Genomic DNA, 25,674 nt, shown 5'->3' with positions numbered 1-25,674 from the left:
CAAAGAAGACCTGTTCTTGATCACAAGGAGGTTAACACAGAGCTCTTCTGATCTTCCCTTTGGACAGAGACCTGCCTGGTTTGCTTTAGACATATGTGAGCGAAGCCAGCATGTTTATATAAACATACCTGATGTGCAATCCATGTATTGCAATCACTAAATAGCACTCAGTGAGTACTTTATAAACATAGCTCTTATAGCTTTAAAGACTGGAATTTCAAAATCAATGCCAGGAGAGAACCTTTTGCTTTGCTCATAGATGGTACCATCTCCCATGCAATCACATTGAAGAAGGGATGGGTATCCCTAGGTTTATAGGGAACCTGATCCTATTTATGAGCTCGTTATTGCAAGAAGTGAGCATAATCTTTTGCAAATATTCTATTCAATGTATATTCTAAATAGAGGTAGAGGAAGGTAATGCAAACGGAAGCCCTCAAGTGAGGAAGCCACTGACACGTGAGAATGAAGCTCATTCTTCCTCTGGAAGGGCTCTGCACAATGTGCTAATCTCTTGGCTACATGCTAAGTGCCCAATCAGAGAAAAGATGCAAATATAAAATACACTCTGGATTTGAAGAGAGAACAGGGCAAGGAGAATATAATACATCTCATTATCATTTTATGTTTATAATCCATAGGAATGGCAATGTTTCTCTACATTTGGTTAAGTAAAATATATTAATTTATTTTAAAACTTATGGTTATTACTGTGTGTGCATATATGTATGAGTGGGGAAATAGATCAGGAGAGGGTGATGGATGGTGACTGTGATCCAAGTATAGTACACATTTGAACAAGTATGTCATTATAAATCCATTGCTCTGTGCAGTGAATAATTCTACAATACTGTAGAATAAGCAAAGTTAGCTGAAGTACATGTAAGGACAGGGAGAAAATACAGGAAAATGCTAGAACATGTAGTATAGAAATAAAACTGTGACCGGGCAATGGTGACACATTCTTTTAATCCAGCACTCGGGAGTCAGAAGCAGGCAGATCTCTGAGTTCAAGACCAGGCTGGTCTTCAGAGAGAGTTCCAGGACAGCCAGCCAGAGCTACAGAAAAACCCTGACTAGAAAAACAAAACAACCAACCAATGAACCTCAAAACAACCCCCCTGATAAAACAACAAAAATCAAACAAAAAAACTCAAAAAGCAAAGCAAACAAAACAAGAAATAAAACTGTGGCAATAATAAAAGCAAACTAGACTCATCTCTGTCAGATTGTGACAAAGTTTTGGGGACATGAAGATGGAAAAAAAAGTCTTTGAAGAAGCTTGTAGCTCAGGGAGGCAAATGGGCAAGTCACACTGGCAGGGCAGATGGACTGCAGATGTTGTGTGTTCAAGTTAAGGCGTCTCAGTGGATAAAGGAGGAACACACACCAGTCTTTATAGCCCTTTCTAGGGATGTAAATACTTTTAAAATATTCTCTCAGATTTTTCTTTCTTTTTTTTTTGATACAGCATCTCTATTGCCTAAATTGACCTGCCATTCCAGTCCTCCCAGTGCCTCAGAGTCTGGGATTGCAGGAACATCCCACCAAGCTCAGGTCTTGTAGGCCCTTCCTGACTCACCCTTATTTCCTTTCTCCTTCCTCATTCTCATTTTCCTCTCTGATTTAGCTTCTCCTCTCATAACCCTTCGGGTACCAGGTGTTCAACAGGAAGTAGAAACATTTAACTCACACTCTTGTATAATCTCACACTCACCCAATCACACACTCGCCTAATCACACACTCACCTAACCTCACACTCACCCAATCTCACACTCGCCCAATCTCACGCTCGCCCAATCTCACGCTCGCCCAGTCTCACGCTCACCTAATCTCATGGTCGCCTAACCACACACTAGCCGAATCTCAACGCTGCTTTTCCTTAGATTTTTCTCGTTTCCTCCCACCCTGGCCTACTGGAAGCCACTCCTCTTTTCTGAACACCCCGCCTCCTTTTTTAAAACCCAGTTGGCCAAGTAAAGGGACAGGCAGCATTTTTAGCTCCCACCTTACCTTCTGGGTCATTCATTCGCTGCCAATCAAAAGTACCTCCAGAGGGCTGCTCTTCTGCTTGCCCGACACTGTTTTGACTACCGGCCTCTCCCCACCTCCAGGAAGACCTTCCTCTGTGACCTCAGCAGCCGAGCTCACAGTCCTCTCCATTGCTTACCTCTCTCAGCCATGACTGAGGCATCTCTTCTGTGACCAAGGCACCTACCTCCTAGCTCTTTGACTTTGTAAGTGCCGCTGACCTCAGTTACCCCATGCGTAAACACCTTTTGAACCTCACTTTTGTTGGTATTTAATATTTCACACCACATGTTGTTCTAATCTACTTACCGACCTTTTTCTGGTCCACACAGACCATTCTAAAGACCAAGTTAACATTTTAGAATTCTGTTCTGGAAGATTTTCAGTTCTTGAGTTGTTTTCTTAGTGTTTCATAGGTTTTTCCTTGTAGTCACTTCCCCAAGTCTTAGAAGCTGAATCCGTACAAAGGTGTAGTAAGGCCAGAGGGAGCAGCATTTCCCTGGTAGACATTTTCTGATAGCTTGATAGACATTTTCTCACAACACTTGCCTAACCTAGATGGAAACACATGTGCATTTCTCTCTCTTAAGTCACATTGCACTAACTATACCATTTTTTTTAAAAAAATATATATAGCCCGTATCCCTGTGCTCTAGAGAAAAAGAACCAAACAAGCTGAGATACATGTATGTAGAGATGTGGAACATGAGGCATTGGCTGGCTTGACTATGTAGATAGAGAAGCCCTGTAACCTGCAATATGGATCTGGAGGTCCCTGAACCCGGAGGTGTTGTTTTGATGTCCCAAGGACAAGGAGGTCGTCAGTGTCCAAGGGCAGCAGAAGATTGATGTAAAGAGAAAAATGGAACCTTTCTTCTGCCTTTGATTGTATTTAGGCCCTCGAGGGATTTATGCCACCTGCCCAGTGTGAAGATGTGCCTGTTTCTCCTCTGACTCAAGTGGCAGCATGCTCTGGAAACAGCCTACCATCAACAGAACGAGAACCTAGTTAAGGTGACACAGAAAGCGAGCCATTACACAGACTAAGTCATCTATTATTTATTTGTTTGTTTGCTTGTTTATTTTTTTATATTTTTATTTTGTATTGTATTTTATTTATTTTTACTTATTCACTTCACATCCCACTCATTGCCCCACTACCAGTCACCCCCTTCCTCAATCCTTCCCCCATTACCTCCTCTTCTCTGAGTGGGTAGGGGTTCTCTGGGTATGTCCTTCACACTGGCACTTCAAGTCTCTGTGAAGCTAGATACATCACTGAGGCACAGCTAGAAGAACATACCCCATGTATAGGCAACAGCTTTTGGGATAGTCCCTGTTCCAATTGTTTGGAACCCACATAGAGACCCACAAGCTGCACATCTGCTACATATGTGCAGAAAGGCCTAGGTCTATCCTGAGTATGTTTTTTTGTTGGTGGTTCAGTCTCTGAAAGTCCCTAAGGTCCAGGTTACTTGACTGTGAAGGTCTTACTGTTGGGTTCCCATCCCCTTTGGGGGCCCATAATCCTTCTTAATCTTCCATAATATCCTCAAGCTCCATCCACTCTTTGGCTGTGGGTGTCTGCATTTGTCTGAGTCAGTTGCTGGGTGGAGCATCCCAGAGGACAACTTGCTTCTGTCTGCAAGCATAACAGAGTATTATTAATAGTGTCAGGGATTGCCCATGGATGGATCTCAAGTTGTGCCAGTTACTGGTTGGCCATTCCCTCAGTCTCTGCTCCATCCCCCAAGCCTGATTACTTGTAGACAGGATAAATTTTAGGTTGAAAGTTTTGTGCATGGGTTGGTGTCTCTATTGCTTCACTGGAGTTCCTGCCTGGCTAGAGGAGATGATCTCTTCAGATTCCATATCCCAAATATTATAAGTCACAGCTAAGGCCACCCTATTGATTTGGGTGCCTCCCTCATCCCAGGTCTCTGTTTCCTGCTGGAGATGCTCCCGACATCCTCACCCTCATCGGTTGCAGATTTTCATTATTTTTTATGGCCATCTATCCATCTCTCTTGTCCTTTCCCACATCTGATCCCAAATTCCCCCACTCCTCTTCCCATCCCCACTCCTTCCCAGCATGTGCTGTCATTTAAGTTTTGATCTTAGCCATTCCGCTGGGTATAAGATTGAACCTCTTATTGTTGAATTGTTTTGATTTGCATTTCCCTGATGACTAGGGACTTTGAACATTTCTTTTAAATGCTTCTCAGCCATTTGAGATTCTTCTGTTGAGAATTCTGTTTAGCTGTGTACCCCATTTTTAAATTGGGTTATTTGGCTTGTTGGTGTCTAACTTCTTGAGTTCTTTGTAAATTTTAGATATTAGTCGTGTTGGTGAAGATCCTTTCCCACTCTGTAGGCTGCTGTTTTGTCCTATTGGCAGTGTTCTTTGCCTTACAGAAGCTTTTCAGTTTCATGAGGTCCCATTTATCAATGGTTGATCATAGAGCCTGAGCAATTGATGTTCTGTTCAGGAAATTGTCTCCTGATCCAATGTATTTAAGGTTATTTCCCATTTTCTTTTCTATGAGATTTAGTGTATATGGTTTTATGCTGAGGTCTTTGATCGACTTGGACTTGAGTTTTGTGCAGGATGATATTTATCTTTTTGTTTATTTTTTGTGTGTTAGCTCTTTCTTTCCTTCCTTCCTTCTTTCTTTCTTTCTTTCTTTCTTTCTTTCTTTCTTTCTTTCTTTCTTTCTTTCTTTCTCTCTCTTTCTCTCCCTCTTTCTCTCCTTTTTCTCTCTTTTTCTCTTTATCTCTCTCTCCCTCTTTCTCTCCTTTTTCTCTCTCTCTCTCTCTTTCTTCCTTCCTTCCTTCCTTCCTTCCTTCCTTCCTTCCTTCCTTCCTTCCTTCCTTCCTTCCTTCCTTCCTTTCTTTCTTTCTTTCTTTCTTTCTTTCTTTCTTTCTTTCTTTCTTTCTTTCTTTCTTTCTTTCTTTCTTTCTTTCTTTCTTTCTTTCTTTCTTTCTTGTTTACTGGTTCTTTATGAATTTTACATCATGTACCCCAATCCCACTCATTTTCCCCTTCCTTCTTACCCACCTTCTACCCTTGCAACCATCCTCCCAATAGAGAAAAAGCAATTCTCATCACGGGAAGCTGTAGCGTGTCACAGTGTGTCCCCCAGCATACCCTTTTGTCTATACTTCTTTGTTTGCAAATGGTCATAGCCATGACTTGTTGGTCTGGTGCCAGGCCTCTGGCTTCTGCTACTCTGTCAATACAGGACCTCACTGGGACTCCTCTCAGATAACCCTGTGCCATGGAGACCTTGCATTTTTAAGTCTGTAAGGCTTCATGCCCTCTCTTCACTTCAGCAGCTCATCAGTATGTTGTGGTGGGCCATTCAAAGCCCTGGATCTATGCCTGAGAGGCATCTGAGTTGGTCCTTCCTTTGGCTTTCCCACTCTCATGCCCTTAGGGCTGGCTCACTGCAGTCCTACAACCAAGGCCAGCTCTACTTTGCTGCCCAGGCAAGATATATGGTCACTCTCCCTAGTGATACAGCCAGTGAGGCCAGGTCTCCCACTCTTACGACCCCAGGACCAGCTCTCCATCCTGCCATAGATAGTGCTGGATGAGGGAGGGAAGGACGGTGCTTCTTTCTTGTCCATGCCACAATCCAGAAGACAAGAGGCAAGGTCAGCTTACCTACCCACATCCCCCCACATCTAGGGCGAGCTCTACTGTGCTGCCCAGGTGAGGTGCAGGGCCTGTTCTCCTAAGTGCTGCAGCAGGCAAGGAACAGCACCATCTCTCCTGCTTTGCTAACCCCAAAGGATAGCTTTCCAGTCTGTTGTAGGTGGCAAGGGGCAAGAAATAGGAGGCATCCTTCCCTTCTCCATGTCATCTCATGGCAGAAAGCTGCAGAGCCAACTTTCCCACACCCACACCCTCAGGGCACTTTGCCTGCCCTTCTTGACTCCAAGGGGGAGGTCAGCTCTACTGTGCTGCCTATATCCTGGTCTCCCGAATGCTATAGCTGATAAACAGCAGGGCCAGCTCTCTTGTTCTCATGACCCCAGGACCAGGTCTCCTACCTGCTTCAGGTGATAAGGGGTGAGGCGAGGGGGCAGGAGGGTATTTATTCCTCATCCAGGCCACTGCAGACAGCTCTTAGGCCCACACCCTCTGGGCCAGTTTACCTGAAACTCCCATAATGTGCAAGGGAGCTCTCTGCGTCCTGTGGCTGGATGGGGGCAGGTCAGTTCTTCTTCTGTCAGGTCCCCAGGACCAGGTCTCCCAGGATGCCCAGGTCAGTGGTGGGACCAACTTTGCACTGCCCTTAAACATCTACATGTCCCCCAGTGGCAGTCTGGACCAAAGACATCTGCCTGGCCTTTGGTGGGAGCAGACCCTACTGCTAGAGTGTCATGGTCCCAGGCATGGCCCCTGGTGGCAGTACAGGGTAGGACCCCACTATGGCCCAAGGTAGCATCACTGGCTACTCTACCACTTATTTGCTCCTCTTAGTGGTGCCAGGGATTCTGAGTGTCTGGGATCATCTCAAGAGTGGCCTCAGGAGTGCTATGTCCTGTTTGTGCTTTAAGGTGCTAGGCAGGGGTCATCTCAGGCAGGGTCTGTGCCCTCAGGTCTGTGCTGCAACAAACTGATGGGCGTCTCAGAACCCTGACCAGGCCCCATGGTGATGGCCTAGTGGTCCTTTTACCTGGCCCTTTGTGAGGGTCATCTGTCTTGTGCTCACTTCTGACCCAGGCCCATGGTCTCTGGCAGGGTTCTTCTAGACCCAGGGCCTGCCTGGTACCAGACTGGTGGTTGTCTCAAGTTCTTTTTTTTTTCAGGGAATGTTAAGCTATTAATTCAGATGCTCATAGGTCAGAACACAAAGGCTAGACATAGCCCTCTTTCCTCTTCCACCTACTAATGCTCTTGTAACACAGTAGCCACACCTGCAATGCTTCCAGGGGCAGGTCTCTTCTTTATTATATAATTATTCCACTGAACCACTCCATCAACCTGCACCAGCATAACTGAACTAAGTTGATCTTTGACTCTGTCTCTGGTTTTCGTTAACAACCTTTTAAAAAGAGAGAGAACTTTGGTTTGGAGTTCTGAATAAATGGTCTGGGATGGGCTCAGCCCCATTCATGCCCATTAATTATCATTTACTTGAATACCTGATAGGAAAAAATCCTTATAGCCAATGTGATTTTCTTGATTGTCAGGGAAGAATTCTGTTTTGCCCAGGTTGGGTCATGGTTTAGGATACAAGGGATTATTGACCCAACCAGTATCAGATAACTGTTTCTTGACTAATCATTGTGACTAAACAGACACAGCAAGTACTGGCAAATGGCTGCTGTGAGGTATCCACGGAGAAGACTAGGAAGACATGGGTTCAAGCCCCTAGAAAGACACTTTTAGTAGGTTGGTGACTACACTGGGTATTTAGGACCCGAGTTCAGTCCCAAGCCTTTCTCAGCGTGAGCTTTTAAGCATGAAAACCACATTCTCTATTGACATATATCAGTTAGTCAGAACAGGTAGACAGAAGCAGAACCACAGAAGCTAAAAAACAAAGTTACTAATTCATGGACTTCCCCAGAAGTATGGACTTTGATAGATTAGGCCTTTGTTCTTGTTTCGGCAGGTATTGGTACCAGCATGCTGGGTTCCAAGGCCTGAATGGTACTTTTATCAGGGCTAAAGTTGTACTAAGGTATGGGATCTACTAAGGTCTGGAGGCCTGTTACATGACAGCAACAATTTCTCCATGAAGGGATGTAATGAAAGCAAAATCTATAAGAAAGAATCCCACATTCTACGTCTTGGTTATTTCCTACACAAACAACAAAATGCTGGCTATTACATATATTTATGTGTTCAATAATTATTTTATAAACAATAGGCTATGTTTATTTTGTTACATAAATCCAATCAAAGTATTTTTTAAAAGTAATTTTTATCATGGTTTTCTGTGGAGGTTGTCCTTATCTCACCCAGCGACGGCCCCACCAATTTATGCCAGGCTTTGAGACTGAATGAGAGGGGTGATTTTGTGGAATTATATTTTACTGGGATTCCCCCACCCCCCCACTGCCCCAGCCTTTTGGGGGAAATCAAACAAGAAGTCTTTATGCTTCCTTAAATACCCTCTGTGTGGAAAAGCCTAAATGCAGGAGCTAATGAAGCAGTCCTGGAGAGAAGCAGTCAGCTTATTGACTGCTGCCTGTTCTTCCTGTTGCTCTGGGTTGGAGGAACGTAGTCCATGTGTACTGTGAACTATCACAGGCATAGTTTATAACAACAGAGATCTATTTCTCACAGCTGGAGTCTGGGAAGTATAGGACCAACTGTGGGCTCAGTATCTGCTGAGGGCTGTTCTGTTTCTGAGATGACTCCTTGTTTCTGCCTCCTTTTGCAGAGACCATTACAGGATGGAAGGGAATGAAGGGTAAATGTTTAAAATGCTGTGCGAAGACTTTTATGAAGCCCTTAATCCTATTTACAAGGGAGGTACATACATTGAACCTATACAGGATGACAAAGAGTTCCCTCAAACGAATGTAGGCTGTTCGTCTGTCACTTGTAAAGAAACAGTAACTGAATCAACTCACCCTAGGAAGTACTGGAGTCTAAAACTAAGTAACACTCAGACTTTTAAACATGATCAAAAAGCAAATGAAATACAAAACCCGAGACAAAGAAAAAAAAAAACAATTTGAGAGTCAGAAGACACCAGAGGTGGGACACGGGGTGAGAATAGGATTGAGCCCATCCCAGACCATTTATTCTGAAAGAGCTCCAGACCAAAGTTCTCTCTCTTTTTAAAAGGTCGCTAACGAGAACCATACTCAAAGATCAGCTTAGTTCAGTGATGCTGGTGCAGGTTGATGGAGTGTTTCAGTGGTAGACAATGCTTAGCATGTCTTCAAAGACCTGGTGTTTGTTCACAAGCAACCCAAAAGCAAACACCAAGAAAAAACAAACAAACTAAAACCACCAATAAACAACAACACTCCCCTACAAAATAGAAATAAGTGGAATTGCAGTAAATAGAATTTCATCAGACAAAAACATTTTTTTTAAGGAACTGGGTCTACAAAATGTCAATTACACCTTAAAATAATGTTTTCTTCAATACTTTTAAAATAATGACCATTAAAATATAAATTATACACTATGTCCAAATAGAAAAATATCAGAAACACTGCTAAACATATAATGCACTGCATTGGCTAGGAAACGTAGGTTATGCAGAATGAACCTAGGAGACAAAGCTCTATGACTTTTGACAAATTTAGTGTCACCAGAATGATGTGCTGGGCTTTAGGTAAGGAGCTAATCAGTCTGTGATGATAGGCCTAGAAGGCACACACCATATCTAATTACTTAGCTGTTAAAAAAAAAAAAAAGACCCAAAACAAAAGCTTTGTCACTCTGCATTTTCATTTTGAAAGTATAATTTCATAAGCCTAATTTCCTAGCTGGGTTTAATTGGATCAGTGTCAGGCAGTTGGCTCTAGAATGTCAATATTTCATCAGTTCACCTTGTGATTGCCATAGCTACCAAGGACCTTAGTGCTCTGCCCTCTAGAAAGGAGGGGTAAAGGCTTGGGTTGGAGCTTTATTTAGCAAATCCTTCCCATTTAAAAGCCATAAGCTCCTTGTCCCTGTCAGCAAGAGACTAGAAGGAGCCTTGTTGACAGATCCCATTAGAGGGGCCACTTCTGTGAATAGAGACGGGCAGAGCCTTGAGAGTGTATATTATAATCAAGTTCGACATGTTTATGCGTATGTTCAAGTACAGTGTGTGGATGATGAACATACATGCAGATGTGTCAATCAGCTGGAGCTGAACAGGCTTTCATACCACAGCGAGCAATACAAAACCATTAATCCTGAAGCTGCTTCTTGGAAACTGTGTAGTTGTGGTTCAGAAGAAGAAGGGTATCCAGGCCAAACTCACTGCAGAACTCATCGCCATTAATACGTGAACCTCATTTTTGAGAGTTATTAATGGAATGGATCAATGTATACCTATGATATAGTAATCATGCAATCTGACCATTGAAAGTTAAGGCTAGGGAGGGCTCCAGGCTTGTACACAAAATGATTTACCATAATGAGTGAAATGATTTACCATAAAAGGGACATAGCACAACGGTTGCTAATTCTCTACCTTTCAAAATTGACAAATCAAATAGAGCATTTATAAACTGGAGGAAGAGATGATTTTTGCTGAAGAAATCATTTCACTTTCAAGGTTGCTTGAAAAACAGTGGTAGGGACATAAATCCTATGTGGATTTAAGTGGAAAACTTTGCACTTTGTATTGGATACACACATTGAACTTGGGAATTGGACTGGGGATGAATAATTCTCTTTGTAGTCTAAAGTAATGTAGTCACTGCTAATTTCGTCATAGCATTTGCTGATTATAATTCAATGTGTTAATTTAATATTGGTGACCAGCTTTGCTCTCACTGTAGTTCTGAGCTACCATAGATGGGGGTGTGTTTGCATCCCTACTTGAACCCCAGAGTGTTGATCCCTTTCATCTGTAACCTCAGCTATGCCCATAATGAACTGTGCTTGAGAGATGCTGTAAAGGATACTGGGAAGGGTGTTCATTCCAACAGCAGGGGAAGCCTGGATTGTTCATATGTAGTCAGCGTGAGGAGGGCATACATCCTTTGGATTCTGAAGTTTACCCTCCATTAATCCTGGTCTCTGGACCAGATCCACTGTTGGTTGTCCCACTGACATTTTCATATGGCCTGGCTTTCAGACATTTATTTGGTTTTATCAAATGTTTTTCCGTATCCATTTTCTGTGTATAGGTTTATGTCACTGGGCATAACTTCAAAAGAGGTTGTGGGCATGAAATAAACCAGGCACAGATGCTAGCTCACTCTATCAGTCTGAATTGGTTCAAGATAACAGAATTTACTTATAAGGCAGAGTAAAAGAAGCTGAGGAGTTTGTGCTCTGTGGAAGGAGTTTGTGCTCTGTGGAAAGAAGTGAAGCTGGAGACTTAATATCAGCCAGGAACAGGTAGGTACGAGGAGTCTGCACAGCCATGTGGGGTCCAGGTGATGGCTGGACCTGGGCTGCCACCAAGGGCCAAATCTGGGTCCATGACAGTACTGCATCTGGGGTCTGTGCTGATGACTGTGGCGCATGTTGCCAGTAAATCTCATCTGGATATCAGTGGTCCGGGCTGCTGCCTGAGAACATGCTGATGTCTGGGGGCTGTACTGATGCTGGGGGCCAAACTGATCTGAGAGGTCTGTGCGGTTACCTGAGGCCATGGTGATGTCCTGGCCTCATACGCTTCTGAGCACCATGTCTGAGTCCACCGTCTTGCTGCAGATGAGGCCCGTGTTACCACCAAAGGGCATTTGGATGTTCCTGGTCTGGGCTGGTATGGGTTGGTGCCTGAGAGGGTGTTGATGGAACCTGTGCTGAGCTGGCCCTGTCCATTGCCTGGGCAGCAAGGAAGAGCTCCTCTGGTTGGTGTGGGAGAGCTGGCTCTGTCCTTCATTGGCTGCGACTCTTGGGACTCCACCCACTTCTCAATACAATATAATAGCCAGGGCCTGTTGGGTAGGAAAGAGAGAGGGGCTCTGCCTCTTGCTTGGGCAAAGTGGGAGAGCTGTACCTGGTGAAAGACAAGGACAACTCAGCTTCCAACCGGAACCAGATGCAGGGCTCCGATTTGACCCACTCTAAGATCCATACCATCTACGAGCTGCTGGAGAAGGGGAAGGAACCAGTCCTGTAGATTCAAAGTTGCAGCATCCCCACAACACAGAGCAACAACAGAATACCTGAGAGGAGTCCTGGTGAGGATCCAGCACTGACACTGTAGCAGACGCCAGAGGCCTTGAATAGGACCAACGATCATTGCAAGGAGCATTTGTAAGTAAAGCTGTTGGGACAATAGAATATACTATGTGACACACTGTGCTTCTGCAAAGATATTTTTCTCTTAATGGGGAGATTCCACGGGCAGAGGACAGATGGAAAAGGAAGAGAAAACGAATGGTATTGGCTAAGTCATCCAGCCAGCAAACAAACAAAAGGCAGTAAACCAAAATCTAGGAAGCAGAATTAAATTTTTAAAAATGTAGTTTTGATGTATTTAAAAGTGTAGTTTTTGAGAATTTCATACATGAGTACTATAATTACATAATTTCTACCCCTCTCTTCTCCTCCAGGTCCTCTCATGTCTCCCACTTCTTCTCAAATATATGACATCTTATTTTTCATTACCTCTCACACACACCCTGCTAAGTCCGGTTAGTATTGCTCAAGTGTTTATGCGTTTATGGCAGATGACTTGTGATTAGATAGTCTATTGTGGCTTCTTCTCTAGAAGAAACTGCTTCTCTCGGTATAAAAAACATTTTTTTAATGGATTCTTAGGTATAGAATGAGATGAGCTATTTCATGTCACAGTGGGGTTCTTAAATTCATGCATCTGTGTATGGGGAAAGTGATGTCTCAATAACAATAGACTAATTGGTGATTCAGAGGACATATGTCATCCTGATGTTGATGTTTTCTGTCATTAAGAGGTCATACAGAGCGATAGCAGGGCAGCTGCTTAAGGATGATGGGAAATATGGCAAGCCAAGTGAACTCTGAGGGCATGAGTCTTCCATGACATTGATTTCCTGCCAATTTGTTTTCTCCATTAAAGACAATACCTGTGTGGAATAATTACACTGTGAATAAAGTGTTCTGTGGCTCTAGTAGAACCACTCAAGTAGGAAAGAAAATTTATATGCCTATTCATAAATGTTCCAGTAAGAACAAATAGTGACCCCCACCCCAGACAGCAGGCTGGTCTTCTCAGGGAATACTGCCATACCTGAAAAATAATCATTCATTTTTGCTTTTGTCAGCTTTTCTGCACTCACTATCAGCATCTACACACATCAGAGGAGAGCTTCGTCATCCCCTGAGCTGCACCCCAGTGGGAAGGCTCTGACACTTTCCATGGGTCTGAGGCATTGGTCCTTGACATAGCTATACCCATACCAAACAGTACACATTCCCCAGGACTTCACTTGCTCAGGGTTTTCTGGCTCCCCACTGGAAAATATTCTGTCCAAACACATGTCCAGGCCCAGACTGATTCACTGAAGATTTCTACAAGATGTTTAAAGAATTAGCATCAAACTTTCCTCAAATTATTCTATAAAAGAGTAAATAAATCAGTGGTTCCAAAAAGTCTTGGTTTTTTTTTTTTTTTTTTTTTTTTTTTTGTGGATCTAGTGCTTTCCTGATACCAACACCAGGTAGAAACATCAAAATAGAATATAATAAACAGATATTTAGGATGATCTGACACAGATAAATTAATAAATAAAATAATCATCTGAATGAATTCCAGGACAGAAATCACATTATTGCTTCAATAGATTTACAGAAAAGGCTTTTGATACATCCAGCATCTCTTCATAATAAAATTCCCAAAGAGACTAGGAATGGAACATCTCTTAACACACACAAAAAAACTTATTTACTATAAACCTATAGAAAACATCAAGACAGAGAAAAAATTCAAAGCATTTCCACAAAAATCAAAACCATGATCAGTATCAAGTCAATAAAAAAAACCCTATCCATTCTCTCTACTTCTATTCAATGTAGCCCTTGAAGTCTTAGAGCAAGCAATAAGACAAGAGAAAAATAAGGAGACTACAAACAGGAGGGGAAGGGGTTAAAAGTATCCTTATTTTCAGATGATGGATTCTTTTACATGTAAACAGTCCTATCAACTGCATCAGAAAACATTTAGAATTGATAAACAATTTCACCACAGTAGCAGGTTGCAAAATTAACATACATTGTTTGCTTGGAAATAGTGCCAAACACTGACAAGTGGGACAGCATGAAACTAAAAAGCTCCGTACAGTGAAGGAAGCAATTAGTTAAAGGAAGAGACAGACGACATGATGCAGGCCATCTTTGCCAAATAGATTCTGACAGAGGATTAATATCCGAAATAAATAAGGAACTTAAAAAACTAAATACCAAGAAATAAAATCACCCAATGGAAATTCTGGCTAGGGACCGAATAGAGAATTTTTGAAACAAGATATAGAAGTGGCCAGTCAGCATTTGCAATGTATTCATGGGATTGGAGAGAGTTCAATTCAGTGGTTGGTTAGAGCGCTCAACATTCTTTCAGAGAAGCAGAGCTCAGTGTACAGCATCCATACTGGGTGGCTCACTACTGACCTACAGCTCCAGGGCAGCTTCCATCTTAGGCTCTGTTCTGGCCTCTCTTTTGCCTCTCTCTGACTCTCTCTCTCTCTGTCTCTCTGTCTCTGTCTCTGTCTCTCCCTCCCTCTCTCTATCTCTGTCTCTCTGTCTCTCTCCCTCTCTCACACACACTGACATATATAATAAATAATCATAAATGTGTTCAAGAGCCTAAGACAGCAGGAAAATGAAAATGAAAATTAATTTGATATCCAATCTCCCCTCAAATGAAAGAACTATCACTACAAAAACAAAAGAGAATGAATACAGGTGAGGATGCAGGGAGAGGGACTGTCTATTTGGTACTGAATTAGATATTCCAAATTAATATTCTCAGGGCAGCACTGTGCTATTTAATATTGCCATAGTGAGTTATCACATATTTACTTAGTTCTTTGATACTTCTAACTCCTACTAAGCTGTAAGTCCCAAGACAGATTATTTTGTTTACCCCTACATCCTTTTGTTTATCATTACATCACAGTACCTGACATACAATAGGTGCTCAGTAAATATTTGATGCAGTTGTCACTTGATAGCATCAGACCATCTCTTGCAAAGCAGAGAGCAGGAAACATAGGAAAGCAAGACACACACCAGCCGGAGAGAATTTTTCCAGCACCATTTCAGTGACTGTCCTGCTAAATGACTGCAGACAGGTCTTCTGAATGCCTGCCTCACTAGATAACAAAATAGTTGAACCCTAGACTGCTCAGTGTGGTCAAATATTACACATTTAATTTTATCTTTGGTGACTGCCATTTTTATCTAAACAACAGCAATAGAAGTCTCTAGCTCGAGGCAAGAGTTCTTCTTTGTATTCAAGGTTAGGAAAGTCTCATTTATCCTTGTGTCTTAGGAACTATGTTTATGCCTATTTTTCCTTCAAGATATTGTGCTGGCAAAGGTCTTAGTTTAAGAACTCTGTACATCTACTGACATTTTTAATCCTGGGTCTGTGCTTGCTGGTTGCCTGATCTTGTTGAAATAACCTCTGGCAGTTTAAAATTTCTTTTCTATAAAGCAAGAGTGAAAATAATTTCCCTATAGAATTATTCCAGGAATAGAATCAGATTATCTTTGTGAATTTGACAATCTAGTGAAAAATAAGCTGATCTAGGTTTAAAATAAAGAAAGTGAGATAACAGGAGAATTGTGTGTGTGTGTATATGTGAGTTAGAGATAGAGAAATAGACAATAAATAGGTAGGTAGGTAGGTAGGTAGATTGATGATAGGTAGTTGAGTGTGACTGTGTGTGAACATAGGTATGTGTGTGTATGAGAGAGATGGTGTATGTGCTCATGCACATAACATGCATGCACGCATGTTTGTGTGTATGTGTGTGTGTGTGTGTGTGTTGCTGAAGCTCATGCAGTTACAGCACCAGCTTCTTCATTCTCTCTGGATCCTTGGCTTATCTTACCTGCTATATTTCCCGCTACATAGGTCTATCCTGAAAAGGGGGGAAATGATAAATTATAAGCCATCATACAGAAAAGGAAAGCCATTAATCTAGTAGGCACAAGAGGGACAAAAAGTGCTCTCCATTTGTTACGGGTGTGTGTGTATGTGTGGGTGTGTGTTAATGAAACCAGTTATCTTTGTTGTTATCTCTTTAAAAGATTTTTAAGTTCAAGAGTAAAGAGCATTTTTCTGATATGTGCCTGAGAGTCTAACAATGCCTTGTTAATATCACTATTGATTGTGCATCTTCATTTTTTTCTTTCCTGTGTGTAAATGTGATGATTGTACACCTTTTGGAATCTATTATGGTCACTCAAAGCATGTGTTAAATGTGTGGTAAGCAAATAGGAATAGTGTCAACTATTAATAGTGCCAACTATTAATCAGATTTATATGCTGTAAATTTCATATCATTCTAGGCATATTGAAGCATATCGTAGATTATTTTATTGAATAATTACTCTATTGTTCAGCAGAGGAACCAGAAGTAATTCCTTCCTGCTATCCATCGCCCATATTAAACTTCTTGCTATCCCTCAGCCCCACCCTTCCTAGTCTTTAGTGAGCAGCATTCCACTCCATTGTTTTACAAGACTGTCCTATTTCCACACATGAGTGAGCACATGTGGTGTGTGTCTTTGTGTGCCTGGCTTATTTCACAGAGCATAATGACTTCCATTTCCACCCATGTGGCAAATGATAAATTTTCATTCTTTCTGTGGTTGAGCAATATTCCATTGTGCAAATATACCCATGTTCTCCCTCCATGCATTCATGTCAAGGCCTCTGGGATGACCACATGTTTTAGCTAGGAATACTGCTGTAATAAATGTGGGAGCGAAGGCTTGCACCCTCTTGACCCAGTGATTTCATTTCCTGTAAATTCATACCTTGTAGCAGAACTGCACATTTCCATGGTACTTTGTAGTTTTTGTTGAGTTATTGTACCATTTTCAATATTAGCTATACTAATAATTTATGCTCCTATTGGCAGTATATGAGACTTACCCTTTTCTGCATACTTTTCCTATGCTGTTTTGCCTTTTTGATTATGACCATTCTAACCAGGATCAATAGTTCACTGTGGCTTTGATTATATTATCTCTGTCTATATACAGAGAAGCTTACTCATCTTCATCATCCATGTCCTCACATTCTGCTGGGGCACTGGACGTATCTATGGCATAATTTAGTTTCCTCTACTCAGGATCTTTGCAGTGTTCACAGTCTTCTCATCACTGGCTGATGTTTAGATGTTCTCTTTCCCCATCACACAGGCATCTCTTACACCTAGCATTGCATGCTGCCTTGGGTAACCAGGGAAACAGTATGGTCCTCTAGGAGCACTAAAGAGATGCTTCAAGTTCTTCCATTTTCATATATTCATTCGTTATTATTTTAATGCGTATGGGTGTTTGTTGTTGGTTATGCATGTTTGTCTGCTCACAGTGTGCATTCAGTGTTCCTGGAGGCCTGCAGAGGGCACCAGATCTCCTGTGACTGGAGTTATAAGTGTTAAGCCACCATGTGGGTGGTGGAACTAGAATCCAGGTCCTCTTGTAAGAGCTAGAGCTCTTAACTGAGCTATCTCTCCAGTTCCTGTCAGAAGTTACTATTCAGGAATTTAAGGTGATATCCTCCACTGAGATGGAATACCGGAAGTCTGGGTTCAATCAGGAATCAGAAGAGGAGCAAGGACTTATATACAAGTAAGTGACTACAAATATTGACCGAGATTTCTTTTAAAGGAGGTAAGAAGCAAGGAAAGATATTATAACATGGAGGGGCAATGTGTTGACTAATTTGATGTTAACTTGACACAATCTGGATTCATCTGAGAGGAGGGAGACTCAGCTGAGAAATGACTCCAGACGATTGAGCTATTTAGGCAAGCCTGTTGGGCATTTTTCTAATTAATGGCTGATGGTGGAGGACCCAGTTTATTGTAGGTGAGCCCTCCCCTGGGCTAGTAATCCCAGGTTCTATTAGAAAGCAGACTGAGCAAGCCATGGGGTGTAATCCAGTAAGCAGCTCCCTTCCATGGCTTCTGCTTCAGCTCTTACCTCCAGACTCTTAGCCTGCTTGAGTTTCTTTCCTGCTTTCTGTTGATGATGAATTGTGATGTAGAAGAGCAAGATAAAATATATCCTTCCAAACCTCTTTTTGGTCAAGGTGTTTCATCACATTAATAGAAACCCTGACTAGCATAGGTAGTGAAAAGGAAGAAATGGTTCACTGGTTGTAGGTGCCTTGAGTCAAAAGATTGTTGAAACTTACACTTAAGGTAGAGAAATAAATGGGAAAGCTGAGTGCTGGTGATTATAGGTGAGTGGATAGGCTGTCGTTAATAAATAAGATCGAAAGCTGGCTTAGGGAGTTTGGGTTGTTTTTCTTTCTTTTGGTTTGGTTTCGGGAGCTCTCACAATGTGTCTAGAGGTGGTCCATGCCAACTTTGAACTTAACAATTCTCCTGCCTCTGCTTTTGGAGTACTGGGATGGCAGGTGTGCTCCGTGGGCTTCTTTGTTCTATTTTTGCAACCAGTTTCTCTAGCATGTGGGGTCTGAAGAAGGATCTTCATGTCTTCTCAGACAAGATTCCACCTAATTGACATTGCGAGCCATTTCCCCAGAATTACATCCAATGTTAGACATGTTGAATTACGATTCTGTAACTAACTCAGCTCAAACTATTTTCTAAATAAATTATTTTGCGAAAGTAGAATGCTGGCCCCGAAGGGCCATAGCTAATGTACATTCAGCTCTCCTGATTTGTCGGAGAATAGAGGGATGGAGTGGACGTGAGCCTGAGGTCACAGTAGTGCTGCAGGGCTGATCTGGAAGCCAGATTCCTAGTAAGCCCAGGTTTAAAGACCATGGTTGCCTTAGCTTAAGATCTCCAAAAGTATTTTTTGGGAAATATTTCAGCTTGCAGAGTTAAATATGTTAATATGGGTTGTGTTGAATTTGGGCATATATTATAATATGCATATATTATAATATGCATATGCTATAATATATATGTATAATATTATAGACTTGAAAGGCTTCCTTGCAGAATTCTCCTCAAAGTTTCACTGCTCCATTTGTGGTTTTAGTCCTTATTAACATGTTTGGACCTTTAATAAAAACGTTAAATTAAAATGATGTCCATTTATAGACCCCATTGCCTTTGGAAGAAAGCGTCCTAAATGGATCCTTTCCAATAAACCCCCACCATACCACTTTAAAACTAAGCTTTACTGAAACAAGATAATGGTTTCAACAGTAAGAACCTAATCCTGTTTTCCGAAGAGTGAAAATGGAGACAGACATGTACTTCCAGATAGACTAGCTTCATGGGTGGGTATCCTGCAGTCACACTAAGTGACATAGCTCATATGACTCCATGCTTGGTTAAATGCTCTGCTGTGAGTATGATGAAATCCTGGTGGCTTCTGAACAAGGTCGTGCATCTTTACATACCCTCCTCTTGCCAGCTGTTGCAGCTAGTTCTGGCCCCAAGATGGCAGCCTTAGTTAACAATGGCTGTCAAACATACCTCCCCTTGCCAGCTGTTGCAGCTAGTTCTGGCCCCAAGATGGCAGCCTTAGTTAACAATGGCTGTCAAACATGCTTTGTCCTCAGGAGGGTGCTCATCTGCTTTTAATGATCAATCTAAGGACTGTGTTTAGGCATATTGCTTTTATTCTTTTATTCCCCACTGCAGAGCTAAACAAGTAGAGTGTTTGTTTGTTTGTTTGTTTGTTTTAATGGACTAGCTTTTCAATAAGGAAATGGACATGAACACACTGACAGGTGCTCTGCAAAGGACAGAGCATCAGAATGTCTTTCACAGGTAAAACGTAACCATAGGCATGGTCATCCCCATCTTACAGGTAAACTGACAACTTAAAAGTTTAAATATAAGGGTAAATAACTAGTAAGAGGGTGACTTGGAATTTGAACCCAAATGGATTTGTCTTCAGAGATGACAAATGTAAGTTTGGCTGGAATCTAAGAAAAAAAATAAATCTAGAAAAAGCGATGTAAAACCAACCCTGTAAAAGAGGAATTTTAAGCATCAGTCCTTGTACCTTTGAAAAACACAAGGAAGAATTTGTGGGGTTTATCACACCTTTGGAACTTAGCTTTACTTGGCAGATACAAGATCCCCATATTGTTACGCATTTCTAATAAAAATGCACCCCAAGTTTTCCAGAAGCACATAGATTTGCAGTTTGCTGTTCCATTTTCACGTTTTCTTATGCATTTCATGCCATGAGTTTTGACTTTGGGGCTTTGGAAACATAATCACTGAAAGTGAGATACACATTTAAATTGGTTTATTTCAACCCACCTACCAGCCATCAACTTTACTGATAGAACTTTGAGAATATGTCAAGTCACAGATGCCTCTGAAATGCCCATGTAGATCCAACCATTGGTAGAGCAATTAAATATTTATCATTGGATTTAAATATGGCCTCTAAAATTTGACATAGAAAACAGACACTTTTGAGAAGAGAGAGACCATAGGTCTATATTACCATCCTTGGCTCTTACAAGCTCTTTAAGTATATTTAACATCATTTAAAATATATTATCAATTGATTTTAACCTACAAATTAATTTCTATTTAACTCTGCAGATTATTATTTCTTCTCAGTCTTGATTTGTAGCAATTCTGACTGTGAATTCATTTGGCTGGTAACGTATGTCTATTTTAGGAAACTGGACTATTTGTTCTGTCTATGCCTGTTAAATTACCAATGTGGGGCTACACTTATGTCTTTAGCTTCAGACTCACAGGCAACGTGGGTGAATTCTTGTCCTGTGTCATGAAATCTTGGGGTAGCATTCGAGGTCTCTCTGAGTTCTGCTTTCTTCTGACCTTTCCACTCCGGGTCCATCTCAAGAAGGCAAATTCCTTTTTATTTTTTCTTCCTCTCTGAGGAATCCCCTAAGGATGAATCTCTGGAATCTCAGATCAGAAAGGCCATTTCCAGACACCTCCATACTCCCATTCCAAAAATGGCCCCTGGCCTTCTGGGTGAAAGATGGACCAAGGACCACTGACATTCAAGCCAAGAGCCACGTGCTCCCCTCTCCTGCTGGGTTCCCCATGCCATCCTCTCCTGCTTATTCTGTTCTAACTCAGTTTACCTTTCATCAAACCATTTTTGGTGCCACATTTCAGGACATATCTTTCATCAAACCATTTTTGGTGCCACATTTCAGGACATATCCTCTATGCCGCTCAATATGTCTGTCAGAGATGGACATCTAGGAAGTGGCTCTTCTGAGGAAAAACTATGACAGAGGCACATAAATTCATTTTTTTAATACAAGTACTTCTGAATGCTAAGAAGAAAACTCACTTGAGGAAAGGAATCATGGGATACTGTTTAGTTGGATAGGCAACTAAAGGTAGGCTGTCCTGAGAACCCCCCCCCCCCTTCAGGCATCAGCTCCTGCTCATTGCTTATCAGTGTAATTTTATTTACTGTTTCTCTGTCCCTCAAAACCTGGTTTTTGCTGTTTGTTTGTTTGTTTGTTTGAGACAGGATCTAACTACATAGTCCAGGCTGTCCTAGAACTCACAATCCTCTTTCTTCATCCTCTCAAGTGCTGGGATTATAGGCATCTGCCTCCATTTCCAGCATCAAAAATATCTTGTTTGACTAATGGATTATGTAGATTTCTGCTTTCCATGTCAGCCTAAGAAAGAATAAAGGTAATTATGGGAAATGATAAATCATGATTAGAGAAGGAAATAATGGCTGATAATTAGTGTCACTTGTAATAATTGGAATATAACAGAACTTACAGTAAAATTACTAGTGTCCTTGAATACATTAAAGCTTTAATCTATGTTAATAGACATAGATTTGGTATAATAAATGGAAGAAATGCGTTCTTACTAAAATAGATGCTATATCTATGTGTTGAGTCCAGTGCTACACTGCTATACCCCAAAAAAGGAGTGTGTTAAATTTGAACTTGAGGTTTCTGTTCTTTCCTTCCTTGCCTTTATCCCTCCCTCCTTCTGTTATCCTCCCTCCTTCCCTCCTGCCTCTCTCTCTCTCTCTCTCTCTCTCTCTCTCTCTCTCTCTCTCTCTGTGTGTGTGTGTGTGTGTTGACATTAGCTGTTTTGCTTTGCTACTTTTCCACCTTAGGTTTTGAGACAGGATCTTTCACGGAGCCCCAAACACCGAAACCACTCTGCACTAGGGATACAGAGATGCCCAATGAGATCCAGCTTGTATATGGGCACTGGGATCTGAACTCAGATCCTCGTGCTTGTTCGGTGAGCACTTTACTGACTAAAACATTGCCCCAGTCTGAGATTCCAGTTCTTAGGCAATTTATTTTTAACGCTCCAGGTATGTTACTATTAACAATGGTTTCATTTTAGCTTGATATCAATGGTGTATCATTATATATAAATATATCTATAGATAAGTGTATACATTCTAACAGATGTATAGAGGCAGAGAAGTCATTTTCATTTAAAGTGTAATTATTTAGGTTGTGAGAATCAAGCATGTTTATTGTGGTGCCCATATTCACTTACTGCTAAAAAAAAAAAAGATTATGGACCCATTTACATGAAGAAGGATTCTTCAGTTATTTGCTATTGAAAGTACATGTGTATGAATGTATATATGTTCTTTGTAAATATACACACACCAGGGGGGAGGAGATGGATTAGTGAATTATTAAGTGAATTTTTATTTTAAAATTTATTAACTATTGCTAGCTAGTTCTCAGAAAAGGCTCTGTCCATTACTCCCCATGAGAGGGACACGCCCTTTCCAGCACTGGTTAGTACTAGATTTTTAACATTTACCTAGGCGAGGGTTGGTTTTTATTTGCACTGAGCATCTCTGTATCCTCCTGCTCTACAAACGGCTATGCATATATAGTTTGCCCTTTTAGGCAATATAGTCATTTTGTTCTCCTTACTGGACTGTAATAGTCATTGATGCATTTCAGTTATATTTGCTATAAGTAATTGTCGTGGTGTAAATGTCTCTTTTCTGTAGTTTCTTATTGTCTTTCATAAACATACATGTTAAATTTTACTGTAGTTGAGTTATTCCCAGTCTTACCTTTATACTGATTTAAAAATAGATTTATTTACTTCATGTATATGAGTACACTGTCGCTGTCTTCAGACACACCAGGAGAGGGCATCAGATCCCATTACAGATGGTTTTATAAGCTACCATGTGGTTGCTGGGAGTTTAACTCAGAACCTCTGGCAGAACACTCAGTATTCTTAATTGCTGAACCATCGCTCCACCCCTATACTGATGTCTTTTCAGTCTGGTTTAATGGCACTTTCCTGCCCAAGATAGTGTTCTATAGTCTAGATTCTAAATGTGATCTTTTCTAGAATTTAGACTTTATTCTATTTGGTAGAAATTTATTTTTAATTAAAAATATTCTAAGTATTCTTTGAGAATGCCATATATGTTTACAACGCATTTTGATGAAATCTACCTTCAGTCTCTCCCTTTAACTTCTCCCCTGAAACCACATCTTCCCCTCATGGTCATGTGTGTCCTTTTTAACCACTGAGTCCAGTTGGTGCTGTGAGGATGTGTTGTGGGGATTTACTCTATCTTGGGCCACTACCACAGCTGCATCTCAGAAGAAAACCAATACTCCCTCTATTGGCAACCATCGACTACCAACAGCTCCTCAGCTAAGTGGAGCTTTGTGAGTCTTTCTACCATCCATAGTTGGATTTTTCTTGGCTTGATCTAATGTAGGTTGTGTGCCCAGCCACAGCCACTTGAGTTCTTGTGTGCAACGGGACTGTCGTGTCCAGAAAACACCATTTTGCAGCAGTTTTGAGCCATCTCTGGCTCTTACAATCTTCCAGCTCCATCTTTCCCCATGATCCCCAAGCCCCAAATGTGATACCCATGTCCCATTACCCTGAGCCCTTCACAGTTTGCTTATTTGCAGTTTAACCAGTATGGGGCTCTGTATTAAGCGCCATCTACTGGCAGTGACATTTTTATGTTTGTATGAGGTCAGAATCAAATTTCAATTTTCCCAAGCAAATCACATTGTCCCAACACTTTCACTATGTCTTTTTTTTTTCTGTTTGTCATCTTTCAACATCACTAAAACACAGTCTATGTTTCTGTCCTTTCTATTTGATTCCACTCTGCTATGATTTGTCTTCAAAGGTCCTTGTACTAATATCTTGGCTACCAGGGTGCTACTACTTGGAGGTAGTAGATCCTCAGAGGTGGATCCTAAGGAGAGGTTCTGAGGTGGCTGGGTCTGACCCTGCTCTGGTTGTAACATCAACTACTGTGATCTGTCACATGACACACCACTGACATCCAACGCCCCCAGCAGAAGGTCTAACTCATGGAATCACTCAGTCCTAGACTAGACTCTCAAAACTTGAGTGATCTATAGGCCTTTTCTCTTGATGGTTAATTATTTTAGATATTTTTGAGCACTGATACAAATCTAAAATAATACTGTCTCTTCACAAGCTACCCTGCATTAGTCAATATAACTTAATATACTAATACTCTTCTTAGACTATTTTACTTATTTTGAAACTTGTCTTGTGTATTCATGATCCCTTGCTCCTCAATATTAAGTTACAACAAGTAATACATATTTAGTGGCTCAAGCAACAGAAATTTATTGTCCCACAGTTCCAGAGTCCAAGGTGAAGGGTTCGGTTCCCCTTTGAGGTCCATGAGAAAAAAGTCTGCTTCACATACTCTTGACTTAAAAATGCCATGTTCTCCCCAGAGGGTCTTCAATGTTATCTTTCCTTTATCCTTGTCTATTTTCAAATTTTCCTGTTTTATGAAGATACTTTGACAGTGGAGTAGTGGCACTGACCATGAGGCATCATGATGACCAGATGAAAGAGTCAAGTTGGCAGAAAGACTAGAAGTTCCTCTCAGCCTAGACTACAGCAACGGACAGCAAACACAAGAAGAGATCGTAGGAAAGTAGTTCTACATAAACACAAGGATCGGAACTCAGGTGGTCTGAGCTCTTGAGCTCCTGTGTTCTCTGCTCAGAAGCTCAGTTCCACTCTTGAGACTGGCATTCCCCTTCCATAACACCCGGCCACTGACTCTATCGCCATCCATATGTTCCTGGTCCAAGTCATTGATCCAGGATCCAGGAACCTGGGGATTTCTACAGAGGCGCTTCAGCCTCAGATCCACACTTACTAAAAGCACTAGTCATGTTGGCTCGGGACCTGTACCAATGACTTCATTGCTGCTGTATCACCTCTCCATTGACTCCTTCCCCCCAAACACTAGCATTTGGCGGTGCTATGTGTTAGAATTTAATACAGAATTTTAAGGAGAAAATCATATAGCCAATTACAATCTGTGCTGGAGTCATTTGAGAGCAGGGACCCCCCCCCCCCAGTAAGAAAATATCATCATAAGATCAAGTTACAGGCAAGGTTCTAGGGCGTTTTATTAATTAGTGATTGATGGGGAGTTCAGCCTATTGGGAGTGGTACAGTATTTAGACTGGTGGTCCTGGGTTCTCTAAGAAGTCAGGCTAAGCAAGCCATAATGAGCAAGCTTATAAGCAGTATCCCTCTGTATCATGTTTTCCCTCTAGGTTCCTGCCCTGTTTGAGGTCCAGTCCTGGCTTCCTTCAGTGATGAACAGTGATTTGGAACCATAAGTCAAACAAATTCTTTGCCCTCACACGCTGTTTTAGTCATGGTGTTTCATCTTAGCAATGGTAACCCTAACTAAGACACAGCCCATCGAGCTATATGAACACCTTGGGTGGGATTATATTATTCATCTTATTTGAGTTGAGGAGATGGGGGGGAATCTGTCATCCTGTCTTAAAATCTGTGAACATTTACTTAGGTCTTTAAAGCCTTTCAACAAACGTCCACATTTTTCACATAAAAATCTTGCA

General features: G+C 41.4%; 1 non-coding gene across 1 annotated transcript; it reads right to left on the bottom strand.

Annotated features, from left to right (window-relative positions):
* Positions 1-6,852: 6,852 nt before the first annotated feature.
* On the bottom strand, positions 6,853-6,980 carry LOC127681945 (small nucleolar RNA SNORA17). The gene has a single exon (XR_007977283.1). It is a non-coding gene; the product is annotated as a small nucleolar RNA SNORA17 (small nucleolar RNA).
* Positions 6,981-25,674: the final 18,694 nt, after the last annotated feature.

Source organism: Apodemus sylvaticus, chromosome 3 (genome assembly GCF_947179515.1).
Source record: "Apodemus sylvaticus chromosome 3, mApoSyl1.1, whole genome shotgun sequence".
NCBI classification, from domain to species: Eukaryota; Metazoa; Chordata; class Mammalia; order Rodentia; family Muridae; genus Apodemus; species Apodemus sylvaticus.
This window is presented reverse-complemented; position numbering and strand designations above follow the sequence as displayed.